An 8,114-nucleotide genomic window follows, 5' to 3' on the forward strand; every position below is an offset into this window, starting at 1 on the left:
TGACTAAGACATAGCCAGCACCTGGTAAGGAATTGTGAGTTAAACTACCAGGATTGTTTTTCTTTTGTTGTTAGCATGACTGGGGAAAGGGTACTATGGTAAGGAAACCAAAGAAAGTTGGCCAGAAAGAACTACAATATTGCTTTGGAGACAGTTTTTCTAGGTAGTCAGCAGTGTTTTGTTAGTGCACTAAGACACAATACCTATCTTAAATCTAGTTAAAAGGCATTTTGTTACCATCCCATTGATTTGGTATGCTATAAACCAGATCTAATATCAAACTAGGCATTTGCAACTAAGTACTTATCAAAGGCTGTGATAAAGGCAGTTGGCACAAGACAACTCTGGATTTAAGGTATTGTTACATTGATACTGCAGTAAGAGGGGATGCGCCCAGTGCAAACTGCAAGGATGCACTCTTGTGGCAAAGAGGTGCTATACAGGGAATAGGTGGAGTTGAAATCACCTCCTGTTTGTAAGGAAATTGAATACTTTCACACTCAAATAAACTGAAGAGATTATCAGCTATACTAGAGAATTTTCACTGCGGTGTCAGTATATTGTATTAGTTCTCAGGTCGCTGGAACTTGTGTTTGCGCTGCTGGAGGGTGCATTTGTACTTTCATTTTTCTGAACTTTTTAGGGGCAGGTGCTATTCAGCATGCCTTGGTGTTTGCTCCCCTTGTCAAGTATTCATAGCTGCCTCTCAGCCAGCTGTTTCTCTGTATGACTTACAGGAGGAGAGCTGTCAAAGGGCGAAAATCAGTGGAGGCATAGCCAGCTGTCTCCCTGAGGCATGCTGCATGCTTTAGTGAGCCTTGCAAACCATGAAACTCTGTCCCTCCTGCCTTTTCTGTGCAGACAATACCCCCCCCCCCCACCTTGGGGTAGGCCGGTCTTTCCCCCACCCCCCCTTTTTAGGCTATGCAGGACTGTCTCCCACCCCTGCTTTACAATAATTTCAAGGTTTATTGAGGAGAGTGCCAGGAGAGGATGGCATGGGAAATGGCTGGTGGCCAACACAGCTATGAAGTATTAATGTTAACCACTGAGCAGCAAAATCAGAGCCAGAGGGGGAGAAACCTCATGACTAAGAACCGGCCAAGAAGAACCACAGGTTGATTGTGGTGAGCCGCTGAGAGACTCTGAGCCTGTGTTTTAAAGGCGCTTAGGTGTCTGCTGATATGGATGGAGTTTTGAACCTCCCCAGAGAACTACCTGGAGACTGTTTTCAGTCTTTCTTCTTGGTGTCTGTTCCTCCTCTGTAGCTCACAGATGGTCATGTGCTTTTTTCTCCCACTGATTACCTACCTTGTGTGTTCAGAGAGGTTCTTTTTTAACTGTTTGCTAGTGTGTGATTGAAAAGTCTTTAGCATGAGTCTCCCATCTCATCTTTGCCATTTAGGGGCCCTGTGCTATAAATACATGTCTGTTACAAGAGTTTCCTTGCAGAGGAAGACAGGGATATTTGCAGCCTGTTTATGTAAGGTAGTACTGCCAAAAAACATTTGGAGTGGTACGTAGTTAGGTCATTGGCAGGGTGTTTTCCAAACATTTCTTACCACATTCTGCAAAAGAGGCAGTAGTCAATTGACAGCTAAATCAGTAATGTAAAAGGTTGATATCAACCAAATGTGAAGAGCCTTGTAGCAGTCTGCCAAGTGGTTGGCTTGATTATGAGTGTGACAGATGGATCCCAGGTACCAAAACCAACATCTTATGTACAGAGCAAAACATAGTCTGTACCACTGTCATATAATTATTGTCATATAATCTCCTTCTGAAGCTAAGTGGCTCTGCCTAGCTTGCAAGAGACCCAAGCTACCCTCACAAAGTTAGTCAGAGCAGGACCTTCCAGGACATGCAATCAGGAAGCATCATCCCAAAGTGTCAGAGGGGTTGAGATGATCCAATGCAGCCAGTGCAGAGGAGAGACCTTCCAGTGGTTGTTGGATTTGTTCCTCCATAGAGCTGGGCACCCTTTCGCCTGTATGGCCCCCAGTGTTTATGTGTACAACCAAGTGACAGTGAGTACAGGGGTCTGGGCTGTGACTAACACTGAGGCCATTTGGATCTCTATGGATGGATAAAGGGCCCAGAAGGAGTAGAATTGCCACTGGAGGTTGAGTAACTAACTGAAGTAGGTGATATTGAAGATCCCAGTTTAACAGATAACGTAGAGCATTCCTATAAAGCCCTTTTTATTTTGAGCATTTAATATATTAGCATATATAAGATAGGGACATAGGGTTGATCAGGACAGGTTTGAACAGTTTCCAGGATTCCTAGTTGAAAAATGGGTTGGGAAAAGTGAACTAAACCGGAATATTAAAAGAGGGAAGAAGACATGGATAATTACAGAGTGTTGCTGCTTCTCCAGACTGTGAGGTTTTTCCCTTGTGAAAACATGGCAGTTTAATCAAATGGAATAGATTAGCTTTGGAACATTAATGCGAACGTATTTTCCTTTTACAACATTAAATTGTAACCATTGCCAAAGGATCTGCACTGGAAGCTGTATGTCACACTGTCCCCTGTGCTGCACTCAGATGGTAAAGCTCTTCACCACAACTCTGTGTGGCTATCATACAAAATTAATTCCCTGGTCCACATAAGTCTGAGCTAAAACAAATATTGGCAAACAGATGAAGGCTGTATGAACCTCAGGAAAAAAAATTTCTAGATGCTTTTTCAGAATATAAAGCATGTTATAGATTTTAAAATAGAGTGAAATGATAAGGGACCTTTAATCCCATACTGGAAATACCATGTGGTTTTCCCAAGATGTTGAACAGGAAAATTGGTGTGATTTAAATTAATAGAAGCAGTTGTCTAGAAATAGTACTCTTGAATTGAACTGAACTATAAAGTTCAAGCAAAGATGTATTACCTGAACTAACACATCAGCTTGGTAGGAGAAGAAAAGAACCCTTGCATAGCAACCCATAAAGAATTATCTTTGAAGGTCCAGATTTTTGGTCTCCTCTGGATGAATACTGACCCATAGCAGCTGCAGTGATTTAATAAGAATGCTCCAGGTTTACTTGATTGTCACTGACTTCTTGTGTGGAGATAGCTGCCAAAGAGTGTAGTGCTTGCACAGCTTTCTGAGACCAACCATGATGTTTTAAGAATATTAAGAACTATTTTCTCCCCTCCTCCCCCAAAAGATTTTTCAGATGTTATTTCCTTTTTGTACTCATGTTTTACAGATTTTCAGAACATGTCAAATTTCCAGAGCAAACTGGATTTGGAGAACAAAAATATCCCTTTAATTAACCAGCTAAATCCACTATTCACCCATGTCTTCCACTGAATGGGCACATTCCCTGCTTTCAAGGCCAGCTTCAGCCCCCTGGGAGCTACTGAGTGGCTGGGAGACAGGGTCCCACTATGGCTGACTCGGCTGCAGTCAGCAGGCCACAGCTGGTGATTTTTTTTGAAAACTGTTCCTCTCACGCCATCTTCTGGTCAGCTTTTTGGGATTAACTATACCTGGGTCTGAGAGATCCTCCCCCTAACCCTTCCCTGGTCTGCTGCCCACAGGAGGTGAATCAAGATGGTGAGATGTCCTTGTTTGGTGAAAGCATTACCATGCTTTTTCCTTTTTGTTCCTGTTGCTTTCTCCTGGCTTATGATGAACAGCAAACACGTGATGCAGATGGCACTTGCTTATGAGTTAGTGTGTTGAAGAAAGCTGTTTGTATTAAACATCAAGTCTGCTCACAGATATAAAAGTCACAGAAAATACTATGAGCTCCATCCCCATCTAGGTAGAAACTCTACATGTGCTGGATTGTCTCTTTCTTGAGGCAGGCTTTTCTGTAAATGGTGACAAATATTAGCACCAAGGAGTTTAACGAGGTAATTTCTCCATAATTGCTCACACTGAAGTGCTACGTAGCTTCCTGTGACTCAGATCTCAGATGCAGCCTGTTGGATTAGACTGGTTTCTAGAGGAGCATCTTGAGCTGCTGGGAGAGAAACGTTGAAAGTAGGTGCCCGTCTTTGGAGGGGTGCAGATCTTACCTTTGGGGACTGAGGAGTAGTGAGGCCACAACTGATTAAACCAGCAGAAGTAGAACTAAAGATCTGTAATTAGTAGAGCTAATTACCGATTACTGGGAGAAGACAACCCAAAAGTTGTGGATTTCTTGTCTTGATAACTACATGCTTTTTTCTCCATCCTAAAAAGAATAACATGTTACCCAACTTTGTGTTTCTAAAAATGTAAGTAAGTAGTAAGCAGAAGTTATTTTGATCACTGACTTTTTATGCTCATTTAATCAATGTATTCATGCATCATTTGATCAACAGAGATAAAATTGTTTCCTCAGCTGATTTTGAAATTGCCACAGACAGTGATAGTCTGAGAACTTGTGCTCTTAACTTTTGTTACAGAAAGAAACTATGTTTTCTACAGCTACATAGGGATAGTAAATTTGAAATGCAATAACTTTTTAAAAAAAGTTAAAGGAGATCTTTAGTACTACACATCCCCTTGCCCCCGGCTGCTTTAAGTGGATTATAATCACATTTTCCTTCTTTTTTTTTTAATGTTTTCCTCTTCTGTGTGGTGTGTGAAAAACCCACACAAACAACAGGGGAAACTGATTGACAGTCTTGAGGAAACAGTGAAACTCTGCAAGATGCTGCCAGGCACACAGAGCAAACTAACTGAAACAACAGGAAACAAGCTATTATTTTTAGGCAATGTATGTTGTAATAGGAGCCAAAAGGATTCTGATAGATGTGTGATTTTTGAAACAAGAAGATGCTACCCCTGTCACAGATGAGGTTCTACTTCTTGATGAAAGGTTGAGTTTAAACGCTGCTTTTCACTTTACTGTGACTGATGGAAATTTCAAAACATTGGGGGTGATGCAGCCTCCACAAAGTCTTTATTTGGAAGATGTAGCTATCTTTGGCTCAATTCCCTGGATGGGGACTGTAAGGCAGAGTTCTACAACTGAAGCAATGTAGAATTCACTGCCTCTGGGGACACCATCCTTTCAAAGTGGACCTCATGCTTCTCATGGACCGCAAAGCCTTTGTAAGCAACCTCCAAAGGGATTTAAAAACAAACAGACCAACCAAACCTGGTGCTGACCACCTGGGCCAGCTGAGAGCTGGATCTGTAATAGCTACAGGGTCTCTTTGAGCTGTATCAGGACCAACAGGATTGGTGGAGTGCTAAGGTGGCCAGAGGCATCAACCAGTCTGAGCCAGGCCACAAAGCTCAGTGCTGTATCCCTGTTGCCAGCTGCTCCCCTGCAGCTGTACCTGGCACTGAGGAACTGCTGCAGGGTCCATTCAGGAGCACTCTGTCTCTGGGATCCGGGTGATCCTCCTTATCTGAAGAAGGCAGAAGAGACATTGGGCCTGAGCTGCAGCTCTGCAGCTTATGAATTTTGTTATGCAGGTACTATGCTGGTATCCTGGTGTGAAGAAAACTTCAGAAACCCAGCTTCAGGATGTGCATTCTCAGCTAAATCCCATCTGAGCTGTCCTAGCTGCAAAAAACAAATTAGAAATTCAGACAGATGGGAACCCCTCAAAAAATGTATGTTATTTTGTCTCCCAAAAGGATTTTGACAAGTTATTGAAAGCTATGCATCCTAATACCATCTCTGTCTGGTCTTTGAGGTACAATTCAAAATGAACTCATTAAAGGATTGTGTTTCAGCATGGAAAACAGAGTTGCCTTTTTGCATTTCTAGTGGCAACATCAGCAGCAGATAGCAATGAACAGGTGAAAAGCTGTGTTTAGGTCAGGAAGAATTCACTGCCTAGCCCCCATAATAGGCTATAAACATGTGATGACTACTTTTAAGTGTGAAAAATTATCTCTCTCTAGCTCCTCTAACGCATATACAGCACCCAGCATTATTGCTTGGTATATGGCTGCCTGGAGTTAATTTTCAGAGGAGACTCAGCAGTTGCATTTTGGGCTGTGAAATTCTCGGGTAATGTTGTAGGCATCAGGTAGGAGTGATTGCTTTTGAATGCGTATCTGCAGCTGCTAGAAAACCTGTATCTCCAGAATGCAGCAAATACATGAAATCGAAGTGTTGGATTCAGAAAGGAGATTTGTGGATGAGTAAGTCTGAAGTTCAAGCATTTGCCTCATAGAAGGTTAACAAAGCTTTTAAAAGGCTTTGCAGTTTTAGTTGGGGTTTTTAATTGCAGCCACCAACAAAAGCTCTAAACCCCCTGAGAAATGTGTGCAGGCTTGTCTTCCACCCAGTCCTTCCCCTGAAGCAGGGCAGGGAGAGGCTGACCTGAGAGATGTGTTTCTCCTGGACGTGCAGTAACGTTAGGCATTCAGAGAGATTTTGTGTGGCTCCTGGGAATGTTTCTAATCTTCCCAGAAAACAGGGCAGGAACCTGATGACTGTAGCTACAGCCACACCCTTTAAAGAAGAATGCAGTTCTCTGCTGCCCTTAGAGCTGCACTGTTGTTTTCACCTGCAGCAGAGTGAGTGGGGGCAACACCACCGGAAATGCACAGGGACACTAGAGACCCAGTTAGTGTTCAGTGGTGGTCTGCAGCTTAGCATGGTGGCAAAATAGGCCCTTTTGATCATGTTACTGAGGCTACTCTGGGAGATGCTGTTCTGGCTGCTGCTGAACTGGAGTAAGAGCCTACTGTCTTTGGCTACCCTTCTCCCATCCCTCATGGCACATTGTGCTCTGCCAATGTAACTGCACATATAGTCACTCCCTAACCTAGTTCTGTCAGAATGATGCAGGTTAGGTTAACTATTTTTTTACATGGGAAAAGTAGCCTCAAGGCCAGGTTCCCTCGCTCAACTTCTATTACAATAATAGCATGCGACATTCATATTGTGCTCTGCTCAAGTGTGTGTGATCAGCTCCTGATTGGACTTAATGCCTCTGTAAATAAAAGAAACACAGAACAAAAAGCATGAGATTTTATAAGCAAACAGTCCCTCAGAAATCTGGCTGATTCCTGGAAGAGTTAACTCATTTAGAAACCTTTTAGTGGGCCATATTGATTACATGGATGTGTTCAGAGCAGCTGTGGATATTGCAGTAACAATGAACTGAGGCAGTTTATCAGCACATCGGTTATTTTACTGGTATAAAAAGGAGCTTTAATTGGACTAATGATGATGGGCTCAATCTTATGTTGAAGCTATCTGGCCATCACAAAATTATCTCTCAGTGAGCTCATCTGTTTTGCAAGGAAGAAACTCATAATCTCATAGGATGGAAGATGTGCTGGCTATTTATAGTCACTGATTTTATTTGTAAGGAATATCATGACTTCACAAGTGCAGTGGCACTAATCTCCTTGGTAAAGCGTTTATCCTAATCTAAAGGGAGCTGTTTGCTGTAAAGCCAGCCATGTACTTAAAAGGGCCATTAAACAAATTTGCAACACTGGGTCTCATTTGCCTGTAAAAGTGGCAGGTGAATCAGTGTGTCCTGAATGCATAGCAGCCTGAGAGCCAGACTGCTCTCTGAAAATGAGACAGTGAGACAGAGGAGACAATATTCCTACCCAAAATGGCTGCAACTAGCTGAGATAAGTGTAGGCAACAGCATATGAGCAGCTGAGAATGTGCTGCAGCCATCCGGCTGCTGGAGGTCTGCAGGTGTGGGTTTAATAGTTCTCAGTTAAAAAGCAGGCTGCTGTTATTACAGGAAGGACAGCGAGAGAGTTTACTTCTTCTTGGGTATTTCCTACCCTGTTCCAAACTAGCTAGTCTGGGGTAGCTTTTAGTACTAAGTAGTATGTATTTGCTGTTGGCACCTGCTCCCAAGGGATGAAAACACCTTTCTGGTTATGGTTCTAGACATCGCTGAGGACCATGGAGCCTAGCTGGAGGACATCTCCAAGAGATCAAACATGCTCGCAGCTGAGCCAAATGGAGAATGAGTTAATCAGAAAGCAAGGGTGGAGTGGAGTTTCTGCAGTCTTCAGGGCTGAGAGGAGTAGCGATGCAGCAGAGATCACTGCTGGGATGGAGGAAGGGGACTGTGGAGGTGTGGGTCCTGCTTGTACTAGGGTTTTGTTAGTAATTTCACAGGCACTCAAGTCTTCAACAGGATGTGGAGCCAATGCCATAGGACAGGTTGTAGGTGTA

The sequence above is a fragment of the Pygoscelis adeliae genome, unplaced genomic scaffold (genome assembly GCF_000699105.1).
Source record: "Pygoscelis adeliae isolate BGI_AS28 unplaced genomic scaffold, ASM69910v1 Scaffold298, whole genome shotgun sequence".
Classification (NCBI taxonomy): domain Eukaryota; kingdom Metazoa; phylum Chordata; class Aves; order Sphenisciformes; family Spheniscidae; genus Pygoscelis; species Pygoscelis adeliae.